The following is a 17264-nucleotide window of genomic DNA, read 5'->3' as shown; positions in this document are numbered from 1 at the left end:
TTCCTAACTCTAATTCCAGAGGAGATTTTTCACAGGAACCTTCCCATGACTGATTTCAAACAACATAATAGTCTCCATAAAAGGTTTTCCAAACATGGTTATCTGCCCTACTGAGAGGGACCCTGAGTTTGGAAACCCAACTTGGAAAAGGAAGTTTGCTATTTGCAATAAACAAACACTATTAACTCTTGATTCATTATATATCTTACTGTAATTTATATTTTCAATAATGATGAACTTATACAAGTTTTACAATGAATTTATTTTGTTCGTTAAAATTAGCTAAGATACACTGAGTTCTCATTATGAGCCAGGCAAATGCTAAGCCCTTTATCTGCAATGTCTCATTTAATGCTCCCCAAAATCCTATGATACAGGGATTATTATTTCACTGATTTTACACAGGAGAAAACTGATACGTACGGAGGTCAAGAATCTTGCCCAAGGTTACACAACATGCAAGTCACCATGGAGTCTGAACTTGAAGCCATCTCAAGGTAATCTGCCAGACCCCTCACCACTGTGCAAACCTACCTCACACACATTCAGATCGTCCTTAGGAGGACTTTAACTAACCATCAAATGAATGCAAAAGTGTATTGGATTTGATCGGAAAAGCGAGTTGCCAGTCAACACAGATTCTATATTGTACATTAAGAATTTATTGGAGGTAAGTTTATGGAGAAAGAAAGGGATGTTATTTCTGGTCTGCCAGTGGCTAAGACTGAACAGCTAATCAGGGCACCTTAGGAGAAATGTAAGCACTTCATCTGAAAGTTGGTTCAGAAGTCCCCTGGAGGTCCACTTTGCTTCCCTAGAAAGTCAAGTAGACCTTCTCCCTCGTGCTACAAGGTTTCCTTCCAGAGTTAGAGCCCTGTGTTAAATAAGATGTGTGATCTTTGCTTCCTGGTCCTTGCCCACAGTGGGGTCATAGCAGCAAGCTGGCGAGCATTTCTGCCTCTCTCCGCGTATGTTGATCACCTCTAGCAAACAAATATGTGATGATTTTAACTGACTCTTAGCCTCAGTTCTCTCACCGAAAAAAATAAAAAATGATTATGGGGCTTCCCTGGTGGCGCAGTGGTTGAGAGTCTGCCTGCCGATGCAGGGGACACGGGTTCGTGCCCCGGTCCGAGAAGATCCCACATGCCGCGGAGCGGCTGGGCCCGTGAGTCATGGCCGCTGAGCCTGCGCGTCTGGAGCCTGTGCTCCGCAACGGGAGAGGCCACAACAGTGAGAGGCCCGCGTACCGCAAAAAAAAAAAAAAAAAAAAAAAAAAAAAATTATTATGAATGAGAACTAGATCATGGCTCCTTAAAATTCTAAAATTGTATGATTCTATGACCCAGTCTTTTCTCCCCGGCGAATTTAACACAGTTTTACAAATTCCCTTTCCTCACATCTAAACAAAATACTATTTTTTACAGGAACACTCTAAGGTGGAATACCTCTTTTCTTTTACCTTCTCTTATCGAGACTGATTTTGGCAAAGAGATTAAGTGCAAAGGCTCTGGGTACCACTCACTTACAACTGTGTGTCTTGGCAAGTTATTTACGTGTAATGCCTCAGTTTATTCATCTGTAAAAGGAATGTAATAATAAGACCTACTTAATAAGGTTGTTATTAACGTCAGATGAGTTCGTAGCTATAATGTGCTTACAGCCATGTGGATTTGCAACGTAGTAAATGCTCAGTAAATGACAGTCCTTAGCCATCTGACTGGAATTCAACCCTTCCCCCTCTCCTCCCAAGACGTTATGCTTATTGTACACATTTTCCCGTCTCCCATTCTCTCGGAGCTGTGACTTATCCCAACCTGACGCACAGATCATTCCCACCACATCCACAGCCCACCAAGCCATCTTGGAAGAAAAAAATGTTCTATGAGATTTTTCCAGATATTAGCATTTCAGATGTTTAACTCCTCCGGATTTTTAATTCACCACGTCTCCTCCACACCCTTCACTTGCTGCAAATACATTCACTCTTCATATGTCGCATGCACAGCACTTATTTTAGAAGGCACCTACTTGCGGACAGGGCTTGAGGCCAGTAGATTGTTATCCTTTGGGGTAGCCTTTAGTTTTTCTATTCATTTATGAGGACATTAGATAAATCAATATCCCAAAGTGTGAACAAAACCAGAGTATGTTGTCTAGAATGAGAGGGGAAAAATTATAAATTTTATCTGAACAAGGAGCAAAATGTGTGTCTATTATTCCATCATTCAAAGGTACTGTCTTTAAAATGCAAAAGTCATCTTTGACTTTTCTAACTGTCTAACTCCCTGGATCTAATCATGCTAAATCCTAAGAAACTCTTCCTTCCTAAATCTCTCTCTCAGATGCACTCAGAGCCTGTGCAGCCTCTGACTCTCCCCAGCATCTCTCGCAGTCTGTTTCATATTAAAGTTACTTATGCACGTGCCTGTCTTCCATACTAGATCTTTGGGGCTGGGACGCCCTGGAGCCTGACTTGTCTTTGTATCTCCAGCAGCATCTAGCACACAGTGTAGTGCTATACTACCCTGCACTTCCCCCTCCGCGCACACACACACACACACGTGCAAGTGCACACACAGAGCTGGTTCCCTCATCCAAGCATTTTTATTCCTGTTCCTTTCACCCCCAATGCCCTTACCTCCTACCTCCTCTACATGGTGAAACCCTTCTTATCCTTCCAGCCCAACTCCTGCTCACACTTTTCCTGCAGGATTCCATTGTCTGTATGACAGCACAGTGAGTATCTCACGCTACCAGACTTTTTCCAGACCCTACTGTCCTCCCTACCCGATTGTAAAGTCCTTGAGGGAGAGAACCATATCTTCTTCGTCCTTCTAGTCCAAACAGCACCTGCTATAGTGCTGTGGACCCTCCAAACTACTTGTGAAATTGAACTAACTTGAATCGTAAGGACCAACTTCAAGAGTAAATGCTCCCTTTAAGCAATTATCCTGAATTTCTCAGGTCTATTGCCAGAAGAGTAGTTAGGACCGTTTGCCTATTTGTATATGTCACCCAATGGCTTGGACACATGAACGCTGAGCTGAGGACAAAGCATGGGCATGAATCAACAGGAAACTCGTTCCAAGAAATCTGACTCCAGTCTGGGTTGCACAGCCCAGTGGCAACATGAGAGAAGAAGGAAAAAGACCAAGCCTAATGCTCATAGAAATTCAAAATCAGAAACGTAAGAAATACCACAAGATGAGCCACATGTTGGTTTCCAGTAAATCATCAGCAACTCTGCTGGGAGGAGCCCAAGATGCTGCTCCACGGCAGGACATCAGAGGGGCTCAGATACCCTAAAGAATATGTTCTGTGTCCTCATTAATGACATGGAACCTCCTGGAACACTAGCTTCTCTGCCCCTCAGGTAGCTTCAACCGTCATTTCTGAAACGCCTGCAGGAAGAAGGGCATGACTCATCCCCCAAGAACAGAAGCTGTTCCCCTGGTCTCCAAAACATGATATTCATCTTCCATTTCTCTGTGCACTACAATTTAAAAAATCTGCCCCCGAGACATCTGACAGCTGGACAGCTGATTCTGTAATTCTTTACTCAGATGAAAAGAAAAGGTTGTGTGAAGTCTTCGGGTGGAATTTCCACCCCTTCCCTTTTTATTTTATCGGATTAAAATGGTTTCAGTGTTTTTAGAGAGGGTTCCTCTTAAGAAGATGCAAATTTATACTATCTTTCTGTGTTCTTAGGATCACATGCTCTGCTAAAAATCCACACTCCACTTCAGTTACACACACGTTAATTCTTCTTGACCTAGATGGAGCGGAATACTCGCAGCAAATTGAGAATTCAGATCGGCTTGAAAGCCAAGCAAAGAAAGCTAATGGCCTGCATGTCATTCCCACGTACAGGATTCTTGGGGACTTTTTTTTTTTTAATTGTGCCTTCTTTTCAAAAGAAAATATGCTGCTCTTTCATTTCTTATTAGAGTCTAGGAAAGATCAGCTCCTAAAGGGAGAGACACATGTGGAAATCGCTTCCATGATGGCCATTTCCTGAACTGTTTTCAAGAGCCCTTTTTTGGCTTAAAGGGTCCATGGAGCCCTTTTAAGATTTTATACAAAGAAACTGATCAGTTCCATCATGTCATGATGAAATTAGAGCCCATATTGCTTAGCGGGACAGACCTTACACACAGTAGCTCTCCTTCTCTTAGAGATGGGGCGTAACTGTCTTGGGGGGAAATCGCCTCCCCAAGAGGATTTAAAACGAGGCAGGAAGGGCATGGAGTGAGGACAGAGACCTGAACCTCCCTTGCAGTAATTCAAAGATTCAAACAGAATATTGACTCTCTTACTGTGAGCCCTGCTTTGATTCCCACATTCAGGGAAGTCTTTTCGATGAGGGAATGTCTGGTTTTCTCTCCTCTTGTTTAATAGGAGCGAAATACACTTGTATTCCCTGAGGCTGAGGGGCTGAGGATTCAATGCATGGTGGGTCCTGGATTACCAATGTAACTCTCCATTTGACAAAACCCCTCAGACTTTACCCAATCCCAAGACTTTTTTGACCTGATGGCAAATAAATCCCACATCACTTCTCTGGTAACAGGATATCAAGGACAAACAGAAGTAGCTAAGAGACTTTCCTGCATTCAGAGGCTGGGTCTCCTTACCTACACCTGCCTCCCTGACATGAAGACATTTTATTTTGGTGACTGTCACCAGGTCTCCTTGCTCAGAAGTCAACAGGTTTCAGCGGTTCTGCTTATCTGTAGGGAATTTCCTTCCTGGTTCATGAAAGAAGATGGGAACTTCTGTTTAAAATGGTGATACGGGGGCTTCCCTGGTGGTCCAGTGGTCAAGACTCCGCATTCCCAATGCAGGGGGCATAGGTTTGATCCCTGGTCGGGGAACTAAGATCCTGCATGTCGCACAGTGCGGCCAATAGATAGACAGTAAGTAAATAAATAAAGTGTAAATGGTGATATGTGCATTAGCCGCTGAAATTTTCAAGACCACGGTCATGAGGTCATGGCCAATTATAACCTTCATGGGTCATACAAGCACTTTTGTCTTCATGGTCCCTTTCTCCATGGACAAAAATATTAAAAATTATATTTTGTAACTGCATTGTTATAAAAATGCATATATTGCTATTAGATATTAAAACATTTTCTTCTATCTTCAACTTTTTTTCTTCTAATTTAATAAAAAGAAAGTAAGATATTTTCAGGGGCCCTTAAAAATATCGTGAAATCTAGGCCCTGTACCTACAGGGTAAGTCGGCTCTGATAGCAAATACTTTTCACCAATTGGATGCTTCTGATTCTCAGATGCCACACCTGGAGGTGGCTGAGTGGGGCCTCAATTTCTTTCAGTGTCAGATGACAGGACTTGGACCTCCTAACCTATGTTATCTCCTTGACTGTCCCCCTATCCCAGTGGAGTAAGTATTATTATTACTATTTTCCACAGACTCAGAGATTTTTAAGTGATTTTCCCAAGTTGCCTCATCTGGTCATTGACAGTGTTTCTTGGGAAAGTGAAGGGAATGAGCGCCAACGATTCCCTGTTACCCTGTATTAGGTGTTTCACACACAATCCACCATTCGATTCCCAAGAGCCGGGAGGTGATCTCTGAATGGCCCATCCAAGCTGGTCAGCTGATGGAGAGCCTGGCCAGGGGTGAGGACATAGGTGTCACTAGGAAATGTTGGGAAAACCTAAGTCCAAAGGATAGAAGCAGGGCTCCAAGCAAGAGCCTGAGTCAAGGGCCTCAAGACAGAAATGGAGGGAAATAGGAGCCTGGGGGAAATGGGAAGACTGGTGACCTACAGCTGCAAACAGGCCAGCATGTCCAAGGACCCACTTGTCAGAAATATATGAAGGGGAGGCAAGATCATATCCCTTCCATTTTGCAGCTGTAAAAACTGAAGCACAAGGGGCTTTAGTTGTCTCAGGTCACACAGCTAAGTGGCAGATCTGCATTTGACTCCTAATGCCACGTTCACTCACAGAGCAGACATCTATAGGGACTCCAAATCTCCATTCTGAGCGTTGCCAGTGGCCTCCTAAGAAGGTATCCCATCTAGCAATCTCACTCCTGGGCATATATCCAGAAAAGACGAAAACTTTAATTCGAAAAGATAACATGCACCCCAATGTTCATAGCAGCACTATTTACAATAGCCAAGACATGGAAGCAACTTAAATGTCCATGGACAGAGGAATGGATAAAGAAGATGTGGTACATATATACTATGGAATACTACTCAGCCATAAAAAAAGAATGAAATAATGCCATTTGCAGCAACATGGATGGACCTGGAGATTATCATACTAAGTGAAGTAAGTCAGAGACAGAAAAACAAATATGATATCACTTGCATGTGGAATCTAAAAAAGTGATACAGGGCTTCCCTGGTGGCGCAGTGGTTGAGAGTCCGCCTGCCAATGCAGGGGACACAGGTTCGTGCCCCGGTCTGGGAAGATGCCACATGCCGCGGAGCGGCTGGGCCCGTGAGCCATGGCCGCTGAGCCTGTGTGTCCAGAGCCTGTGCTCCACAACGGGAGAGGCCACAACAGTGAGAGGCCCGTGTACCGCCAAAAAAAAAAAAAAAAAAACAAAAAGTGATACAAATGAACTTATTTACAAAACAGACCAACAGACATAGAAAACAGACTTCCGATTACTAACAGGGAAAGGTGTGGGGAAGGATAAATTAGGAGTTTGGGATTAACAGATACACACTACTATATATAAAATAGATAAACAAGGACCTCCTGTATAGTACAGGGAACTGTATTCAATATCTTGTAATAACCTATAATGGAAAAAATCAGAAAAAAAAATATATATCTGAATCACTTTGCTGTACACCTAAAACTAACACAACATTGTAAATACTTCAATTTAAAAAAAAAAAAAGATGTCCCATTCTTGGGCATTTCCAGCAGGAGTAAAGCCATTGCCTGAAAATGTGCCAGATTGGTCTCCACTAACTTGAATAATTGTGCATATATTCCCAAGACAATACTTGTGAATCAAACTTGTAAAGAAACCCATAACCCTTGCCAGCATTCTATGCTCAATGGATACACAGAAACAATGGAGAAAGGTACAATTTCCCCTTTACATCTTTTCAAAGAAACACTTGGGAGAAAGTGGAGAGAAAGAGGCAGAGAAACCTGACCATCCAGTCTGCAGTAAAAAGAGAAAAAGGGGCCCTGGGCCCTTTTAGTTATCTATATTTTAGTTATCTATATATTATGTGTTTGATATTTCCCAATCACTGGAAGCCCTCAGGATCCCTGTTTCTGTGGAAGGAGCTAGCTCTAATACTGGCTGGAGGGAAGCTGTCTGAACGAGAGTCCATTTCACCTGCCTCCCTCCAACCAGCTTTTCTGAATCTGAGTGGCCCGCCGCCTGCCTGCAGCCCAACGGACAAAGAGCTACAGGAGTCGTCATTAGGATGGGCCAGCCAGATATGATGGCCACACAGAGCTGCACCTCAAAAATTAACCCCATAAGGTCTCTTCCACTCCTGCCAACAACCGATTTTAGAAATGAAATACAGTTCACTAGGTTTGTTTCTGAAAACTCTGAATTTCTGTTATAAAATTTAAAATATGCATTTCCCCCAATGCTCTGTGTGCGTGTGTACTTATTCTTTCATACGGTTTTCCTAAGGGTCACTCACATATCTGGCACGACGTTCATTCTAGTTTCGTAACCACCCAGAATGCATCACCTGATTAATTCAGTCATTTAACTGCAAACCCAAGCAGGGAGAGGCCTTTCATCAATTGTCTACCCACTCTAACTCAGCTTACATGCTAAGTGATCTAGCTTAATCACTCGAGAGCTATGTCACATCTGGAAATACACAAATGCATTTTTCACAAGTCAGCCAAATCCCTGGAGCCTGGTAAGAACTTTTTAATAGCCAAGAGGAGACACACAGCCCCATTCTCAACTGCTTTCAGGAGGAGAGGTGGGTTCTAGCCTGTGTCAGAGCACTTTTCCTTGCATGATTGCCTGTTGAATATGGTTCCCGGAGAAAGCTAGCAGGAGGACAGTGCATGGCCATTACAATGCTAATTATGAGAGCTTGAGAGCTCCCTCCTGGTAGACCCCACAAGACTTTGCAAAGTTAATCCTGGCCCAGTCCCCGTTTCCATGCCAAACAGAACCTAAGTGGTCCTGCAAACCAGACTCTTCAGCTCCCCTGAAATCTGATGTTCATTTACTTAAGTATTTATTATACATCTGCTAGCATATGTAAATCTCAGCTTTGGCACTGAATCACGAATACAGGCTGGGAACACTTAATGCACTAACATCCACGTAAAATAGGAAGGCGTCCACCACCAAGACGATCTCCACAGAATCTTCTCAAGGCAGTTGGCCCACAGATGCTCAGCCTGACCTGACACTGTGTTTACTTGATGTTCTAGTTGGGATCCAAATTCTAACAGGCCATCCAAAGCTACATTAACTTTTCATAAGGAAAGCTTGTGTGTGTGTGTGTGTGTGTGTGTCTGCACTCGTGAATTTTTGGAGAAGGAGAAGGAACTGAAGTCATAGTTGACAACATCTGAAACCTTGGGTTGTGTCACAGCTGTTCCAACTGGCACTCATTCCCTCAGCAATGAATTCTAGAACATCACATTTTTAAGGAGTCCATTTTCACCGTGCACTCCAGCGTCTTAGCATGCTCTCTTGGAAAGCAAAGTCAATCCTAGGTCACCATTTCAATGTAGTTTCCTTTGTACTAAATCCTACTTTCAAGAAAATTCTTGCCATGGTTCACTGGTGTTTAACCTATCATATAATATCCAGGTTTACTGTGTTAGAAGAAGCAGAACAGTATTAAGCTTTTTCCCACAAGCCTGTGATTGCATTTGACCTAGTAACCTGTATTAGATTAACATTTATTCTACAACCGCACAGCAAGCCCTGCACCTTGGTGAGCTACAGTTTATAGAGGACACTTACCATTTTTACAAGTGGAGCAGGAAAAGGGAATTGAATCTGAGGGAGTAATTCCAGGCAAGTATGTTGCTGCAGCAGTTAAATTGTTTATACGAGGAGTAGGGGAATTACTTCTGACTGACCTCTCTTTTTATCTGCTTAAAAGACAAAGTGCAGGTCTCCATCACTGGGGCAAACTCTGGGGAATGTAGCTTTAAAATGTATAGGAGCCATAGGGCCCCACCAGTCCACCAATGAGAAGCAGCTTCAAAGGCAAAACAGATCAGGAATGTAAACAAAATAGAGTGTCTGGGATGAGGATGTTTTAACAGTAGCCAGGGTTCAAATGTTCTCCCATCCCCCCCTCGCAGGCCCTCCAGGTCAGGTGGGACACAAGCGAAACACAAGTTCGGAATGGGAACGGGCTTTCCCATCACAGATATTTTGATGGAATGGCCTCTTGATTTGCCTTGGCCCCAGCTCAGTGTGTGGCAGATTCATTAAGGAACAAGTCAGGCTTTGAGGGAGGCTGAGAATGGCTACGAGGGATCGGTGGAGGCATCTGTTTGGGACCAAAAAAAAAAAAGGGCTGAATCCATGAGGAAGCAATTACCAGGAAATAAAAATCAGAACTGTCTAAGCATCCACCCAACATAACAATGGGAGGAGGTCACTCCACATTATACAGTATCGTGTAATGAAATCCAATTTACTCTTTCAGTGAATGCTGGATTCGCCAACATATCTGAGATGATGGCTGGGGAGTGTCCCTTCTCACGGAGTCCGAGGGAAGCTGTAACTACGTGATGGGCTCCTCCAAGAAAGTCCAGGTGTTCGTTGAAATGAAGCAAGCAACACAGCAATAAAAAAAAGGAGCAATGTCCTTAACACTTGAAAATGACACAGAGTGCTAACGCATCCCTCATTGCATATCCCCTCCTGTGGAAAAAGAGGCGCCGGGAGTACTTCACAATTCCAGCATCTCTTGGTCCACTTAACTTGGTAACTTCATCTCTCAGTTTGCAATGGAACCCTCTAGAAGTTTCTGGGTATTCGTGTATGCTCATTAGAAGTGCCTAACAAAAGAGTTTATTAAACATTGCCTGGCCTCCTCTCCAGACACTGAAACAGAGTCGGCCAGAATGATGCGCCACCTTCTGTACCTTTAACCTCTCCCACAGGGGAGTCTGATGAATGCTCTCAGCTGAGGACCAAAGTTCTAGAACCCAGGGAATGTGAAAAATCTACCAAATGAGGGTCTGTTGAAGAGGCGTCAGTCAGAGCTCGGTCACAACTACTTAGGCCCAGCGGCACAGCCAAAGCTGACCCTGTTCTATTTAGGAATCAGCTCAATTAAAGGCTGATGAAACATTGGCTTCTACACCGCAATCAATAGGTGCAATTCCGCAGCCGTCAATGTCCTGTGGTAACTTGGTTCCGGGGCTGCCCGCCCTCCAAGATTTCCCTTCCCATCATCTGTGAAGGGAGGTGGGTCCTGGAGTCTTCATGCGTAAAGCTGTCACTCCTTGGGCCCCTCTCACCCAGCAATTTGGGGTTTGGCAGGCCTTTTTAAGCTATTTCATTCAGAACAACAGGAAAGTCTTTCTTGAATTCTCAACCAGAAACATGGATGACTTCCATAACCAGACACCCCAGAAGGGCTTGCTTTGTTGTTTTGTTTTCTTTTCTGAGGGGCTAGGAAAGAATAAGGACAGGTAAGGGGGGCTTCGAGGCAGGTGAGAAGGGAGAAATAAACAAGGTGCACCTGGGAATTTTAAAAAGCAGCAATGAATTCTGAGGCTGGGATAAGAATGGAATCTGCCCTCGGGATGCCACCTACAAACAGGCCTGAACACAGAGCGAAAATGGTTCAGCTGAAGCAATGCCTGTCAATAAGATGAGTACTGGAGTGAAAAATCCGTGTGTGCAAGTGCCCTACTTTTAAGCCCCTCTTCTCCCATAGATGAACGGGGAAGATTCCAGACAGCCAAAGGAGACGGCTAAACGTACAGGATGGAATGTGATCCCCATTCCATCCCTCACCTGCCGCTACAAGATCCTTAGCCTTATTCTTCCGCCTGGGGTGTTCAGAGCAAGAGAATGACACAAAAGAAGGTGCTTTTAGGGACAGATAATCCTGCAGCCAATGTGCTAAAGGAGCTTTTACCGAAGTTCACCTTAATCCCAGGTGTTTTAATTCAATAGGTAACCTCACTCCTACTAGTTTACCCTTTGGGGAAAAAATGGGAGAAGGATTGAAAACGCTGAGCATTGCTAGTAGAAATAGAAACTTCCTTGAGCAGACATCTCTATGGTTGTGTCATTTCAAAGTTACCACACAATTGCCTCCTAAGTACACATATGTGCCACAAACAGGCAAAGGTAGGTAAATGTTCACCCCCTTCTGTATTTATACCTGCAAACTCCCACCCAGATATACCCACATTTACACGATTACAGGGTAGATAAGTGATAACGGTAGTAGGGCAAAGAAGTGCAGGTAATCTCAGAATTCAAACCAGAAAAGAAATATCCAGTTCAGAAAAAATGGTCCCAATTCAACCCCTTCATTTTACAGATGAGGAAATTAAACCGAGGAGAAGCAGAGAGTAACTTGCCCAAGGTCACACATCACCTCCTAGTAACTGAGCCTGGGCTGTAACCCCTTCTCCTTTCTCCCTGCCTGGTGCTCTTCCTGCAATACCACACCAACTCCATGAGGAAAAGGGATGGAGAACGTGACCTCAGACGTCTCCCTGTCAGTATCAGGGCAGGTCATAAAGCATCCGGAGCAGCCTCTCTGTATGGTGTGCAGAATGTCAAGTTGTCGGCTGTGTGTAATGTGTCCATTTACCCAGAGTCTCTAGTCTTAATTACCTCTGCAAGATACAATATGGCATCACGCAGTTTTGGAATCTGTATCCTTCATTAACCATTTCCCCATTAACCTTGACTGGAATCACATTCCCCCTCTAGCCGGTAAGATGTGTTCTATTTGTACGCGTTCCCATTTTCTCTTTGAAACCATTCTCATATTCTTATTTCACTGTAAATGGTCCTCCTTGCAATAAAGTGCCATTGAATGTATTTACTATTTGCTGCTTAATTTTGTCCTCTTGGAAGGAGATCAATGTCAGCTCCAACATTAGTTAATATACCTTTGAGCACACACTGTGACCTTTCTCCTGATCGTGCCCGACTTCATTCTCAGATCTCATTAGACAGCAGAAATTATCTTTGGAAAGAGCAAAACCAGAAATCGTGCAGGTTTTGCGCTCAGCTATAGAGAAGAATTTGATTTAAATAGCCCCACGATGGCATGCATATAGAAAATAAAAGAGGATGAAACTTCCAGCTAAAATGGCCTGTTCTCTCTACCAGCAGGGCAGTATTACATGCAGTGACCTGGATGTGGAGAGGATTGAATGATTCTGTGTACCTGGCTGTCTTACCTTGTATAGTACAATATGCGAAGCCTTCCATCAATACACACACAAGTTTGTTAGTTGTGAAGCTTGCCTGACCACACCCCAAACCAGGTTTGCAGCAGTCAAGGACTTATCAAGAAAGTGATGAGACAAAGTAATGATGCTTTAGGATTTATCAACCCCCTAAAGAGCCCTGAGAAAGTGGGGCAGAGGAAAGGAATTTTTTTTTTTTTTTTATGATTAGAAGAAGAAGGTTAAAGTTTGGAATGGTTGAAGGATAGAGTCAGCTCTTAAGTAAAGGAGATCTGGGTAAGAGCAGAGGTCCTGAGTTATCTGGTTCCCCAAACCCCAGCAGTGGAGACAGGTAACCCTAAAAACAAATAATGAAAACCAAAGACAGAGACATGTCGGGAGAGGAGGGTAAACCAAAGAGAAGTTGACGGAGAGACAGCCTAGCCCCTGGACAGTGACCCTGTGCTAAGGGGAGAGAATAGGCCCAGAGATGTGGCCCAGAGGAAGTAAAATACCCAAGCTCTTCCAAGCTCTATCAACCTTCCAGGCTTCCGCTCTGACTCACTCAGTTCCTCCCACCACAGACTCTGCAACCGTTCTATAGTGACTTTGATGTAGGTGATTCTTCTAAGACTCTGGCCTCTTGGTCCCTTGACCTCTGGTTGCTAAGGACAATTTTCCTCTTTCCACCCCAGCCAACCACTCCCGCGCTCACACCCTGAACTGGTGATTCTCAACACTGCCACACATCTGAATTATTCGAGACAATTTTTTAAAATGACAATTCCTAGGTCCCACAACTGTAGTCAGAATCTCTGGAGGGGAAGCCAGTCATTAGTATTTTTACTAGCTCCCCTGGCAATGTTGATATAGAGCCAGGGCTGAGAACCAATGACACGGCTATTGTTATTATCAATAACTGCATCAATTACAAATTTTCTATTTTAAGCACTCACTCTACTCTCTGAGACTGGTCCCCAATTTTCAGCTCCCTTATGCCACCTCCAAAATCCTTGGACCCCATTGGGACTTCCCAACAACAGACTCCACCATCTTTGCAGTCTATCCACCCTGCTTATGCCCACATTTCTCTCTTTCCTCAGCTTAGAGTCCTTTTTCCATCATCATCTCTCTCTCTTTTTTTTTTTTTTTTTTGCTGTACGCAGCCCTCTCACTGTTGTGGCCTCTCCCGTTGCGGAGCACAGGCTCTGGACGCGCAGGCTCAGCAGCTATGGCTCACGGGCCCAGCCGCTCCGCGGCATGTGGGATCTTCCCGGACCGGGGCACGAACCCGTGTCCCCTGCATCGGCAGGCGGACTCTCAACCACTGCGTCACCAGGGAAGCCCATCATCTCTCTCTTGCTCATACTCACGAATACCCTGCTCTTTCTCCTCTGTGAAGCCTGCCTGACCACACTGCAAACCAGGTTTGCATCAGTCAGGGACTTACCAAGAAAGTAATAAAAGAGGGAGCGTATGAAGAGAGTTTAGTAAAGGTATTGTTTCTAAAGATGTAGGCAGATAAAGGGAAAACAATAAAGAGTGAGGAAGCATGACAAATCTAACATCAGTGGGAAGTAGTTACCAACCCTACCCTTGAAAGAATAAGAAGAGGGAGTGATTTCCAGGACCTAAAAAGAACCCCAGCCATGAGAGGGCTGCCCCAGAGGAGCTGGGGCCTTCATAGAGGGATGTAGCCAGGCCTACCACGGGCCACTGGGGAGAGAGTAGAGAAGTAACACAAGCACCTCACTGCCTCCTGCCAGCCAGTCTCATTTTGTGCCTGCTGCCATTGGCCAAACCCAATCCGGAGACCAAGGAATCCAGTGAGTTCTTCCTGAACAGCAGCCTCCCAGAACACCAAGCCAAATGAAAAAGGATGGAGAATGGGTCCAAACAGCCAAATGGACAATGCCCAGCACATGGTTAAGTTCACCTTTCTGCTTACATCTCCCTGGCATCCAGGCATAGCTGGAAAAATTACACAGTCACATTGATCAGTCTCACCTAAGATGAAGATGGCACATGTCAAGCAGGCCCACAGCACTGCCCAGTAGCCCTTCTATGTTAGCTAGTAAGTTCACGTTCTTACCACCCTGGAGGACGTGAGTCCCTTCCCCTCCTTATTCCCACCTCACTGTCTTCACCTGATGTTTTACTAACAAAACAGAGCCAACCAGAAAAGAAATAATTCATTTTCCCACCAAATCTACCACCCCTTCCACATCTGTTCTCATCTTCCCTACCTTCCCTCCCGTCCCAATGATGACCTGTCCCTCCTCCTGGCCGAGGCCAACCTCCCCACTTATATGCAGAATCCATCCTCTTGACTACTCAGAAATTTTGCTTCTGGAAATTAGCTAGCTTCTCTCTCTCCTGCATCATAAAACAAAACAAAATAATCCTTAAAAAAGCCCTTGCGTACACCCCCAGCCCCACTAGTCACCTTGTAATCCCATGACTGTGCTGAGCACACTAATTATGTATCTACTCTCCCATCATCTTGGGGAGCTCTTTCTCAAGATACCTGCATGGCTCACCCCATCCCCTCATTCAGGTCTCTACTCATATGTAACTCAACCGCCCGACCACCCAACTAACATAGACTCTCTGCTCCCACCCTGCCCTTCTCATCCTGTTAGCCTGATTAAGTTCTCTTTGTAGCAATTATCACTATGTGAAAATACTCCGTGTGTTTAGTTATGTTTTCATTTTTCGTAGCTCCCACTAGAATCTATTTCTTAATGTTTTTTTTGAAGTATAGTCGATTTACAATGTTGTGTTAGTTTCAGGTGTACAGCAAAATGATTCAGATATAGATAGATATAGATATATAGACGTAGAGACTTCCCTGGTGGTCCAGTGGTAAAGAATCCGCCTTCCAACGCAGGGGGATGCAGGTTCGATTCCTGGTTGGGGAACTAAGATCCCACATGCCACAGGACAACTAAGCCACGACTACTGAGCCCACAACTACTGAGCGTGCCACAGCTACAGAGCCCGCACTCCTCAACTAGAGAGCCCAAGTGCCACAAACGGAGAGCCCATGCTCTCTGGAGCCTGCTCCACAACTAGAGAGAGAAAAAACCCGCATGCCACAACTAGAAAGAAGCCCATGCGCCACAACGAAAGATCCCAGATGCCACAACAATGCTGCCACATGTGGCAACTAAGACCCGATGCAGCCAAAAATAAATAAATATTTTTAAAAATATAGATGTAGATATAGATATATAGATTCATATATATATATATTCTATTTCAGATTATTTTCCATTATAGGTTATTATAAGATATTGAATAGAATTCCCTGTGCTATACAGTGGGAGCATGTTATTTACCTATTTTATATATAGTAGGGTACATCTGTTAATCCCAAACTCCTAATTTATACCTCCCTGCTTCCCCTTTGGTAACCAGAAGTTTGTTTTCTATGTCTGTTAGTCTATTTATTTCTGTTTTGTAAATAAGTTCATTTGTATCACTTTTTTAGATTCCACATGCAAGTGATATCATATGATATTTGTCTTTCTCTGTCTGACTTACTTCACTTAGTATGATAAATCTCTGGGTTCATCCATGTTGTTGCAAATTGGACTATTTCATTCTTTTTTATGGCTGAGTATTATTCCATTGTATACATGTACCACATCTTCTTTATCCACTCATCTGTTGATGGACATTTAGGTTGCTTCCATGTCTTGGCTTTTGTAAATAGTGCTGCTATGAACACTGGGGTGCATGTATCTTTTCGAATTAGAGTTTTCGTCTTTTCCAGATATATGCCTAGGAGTGGGATTGCTGGATCATATGATATCTCTATTTTTAGTTTTTCAATGAACCACCATACTGTTCTGCACAGTGGCTGCACCAATTTACATTCCCACCAACAGTGTAGGAGGGTTCATTTTTATCCACACCCTCTCCAGCATTTATTATTCATAGACCTTTTGATGATGGCCATTCTGACTGGTGTGAGGTGATACCTCATTATAGTTTTGAATCTCATGTCTCTAATAATTATCCATGTTAATTAAGCATCTTTTCATGTGCCTGTTGTCCATCTATATGTCTTCTTTGGAGAAATATCTATTTAGGTCTTCTGCCCATTTTTTGACTGAGTTTTCTCTTTTTTTGATACTGAGTTATATGAGCTATTTGTATATTTTGGAAATTAATCCCATGTCAATCAATAAATAAGTTCCATGAAGATCTTGTAGGTCTTGGTTACTACTATATCTCTAGTACCTGAGATAGTATCTGATATATGATAGACTTTTGATGGGAGCTGAGAAGGAAAAAGGAAAGGAGGGAGGAAAGATAAGAGGACTCAAGCACAGAGGCGAGTTGGTGAGACTATCTGCTTGCTGCTCCTGCAGAAACCAGGCTCCCAAGGTGAAATGGCTCAGGTCTCAGTAGCTTAGGGATGGGTCTTTTTACCCTAGTGATGGGTGTAAGAAAATATAGGGAAATGGATGTGTATAGTGAAGATTCCAAAGTCCTATGTTTGATCCTGTTTATAGCACTTCTTTTTTAAATCTATTTTTATTTTATTTTATATGTATTTTTTATTGAAATATAGTTGATTCACAATATTGTGTTAGTTTCAGGTGTATGGCACAGTGATTCAGATATATGTGTATATATTCTTTTTCAGATTCTTTTCCCTTATAGGTTATTACAAAATATTGAGTAGAGTTCCCTGTGCTATACTGTATGTCCTTGTTGGTTATCTGTTTTATATATAGTAGCTGCTACTAGCACTTCTTAACTGTATCACTTTGGACAAGGTCACTTTACCTCTCTGTGCTTCTATTTCTTTATCTGTAAATGAAGAAGGATCAAGGGAGGGAATAAATGCTGCAATGTTTCTGTGAATTTTAAAG

At 43.4% G+C, this 17264-nt stretch overlaps 1 long non-coding RNA gene across 1 annotated transcript in view; it reads right to left on the bottom strand.

Moving 5' to 3' along the window:
• The window catches only part of LOC125960915 (uncharacterized), a 113659-nt gene that overhangs the window by 71518 nt on the left and 24877 nt on the right, over window positions 1-17264 (bottom strand). The gene's annotated exons all lie outside the window — the stretch shown is intronic.

Source organism: Orcinus orca, chromosome 13, assembly GCF_937001465.1.
Source record: "Orcinus orca chromosome 13, mOrcOrc1.1, whole genome shotgun sequence".
NCBI lineage: Eukaryota > Metazoa > Chordata > Mammalia > Artiodactyla > Delphinidae > Orcinus > Orcinus orca.
This window is presented reverse-complemented; position numbering and strand designations above follow the sequence as displayed.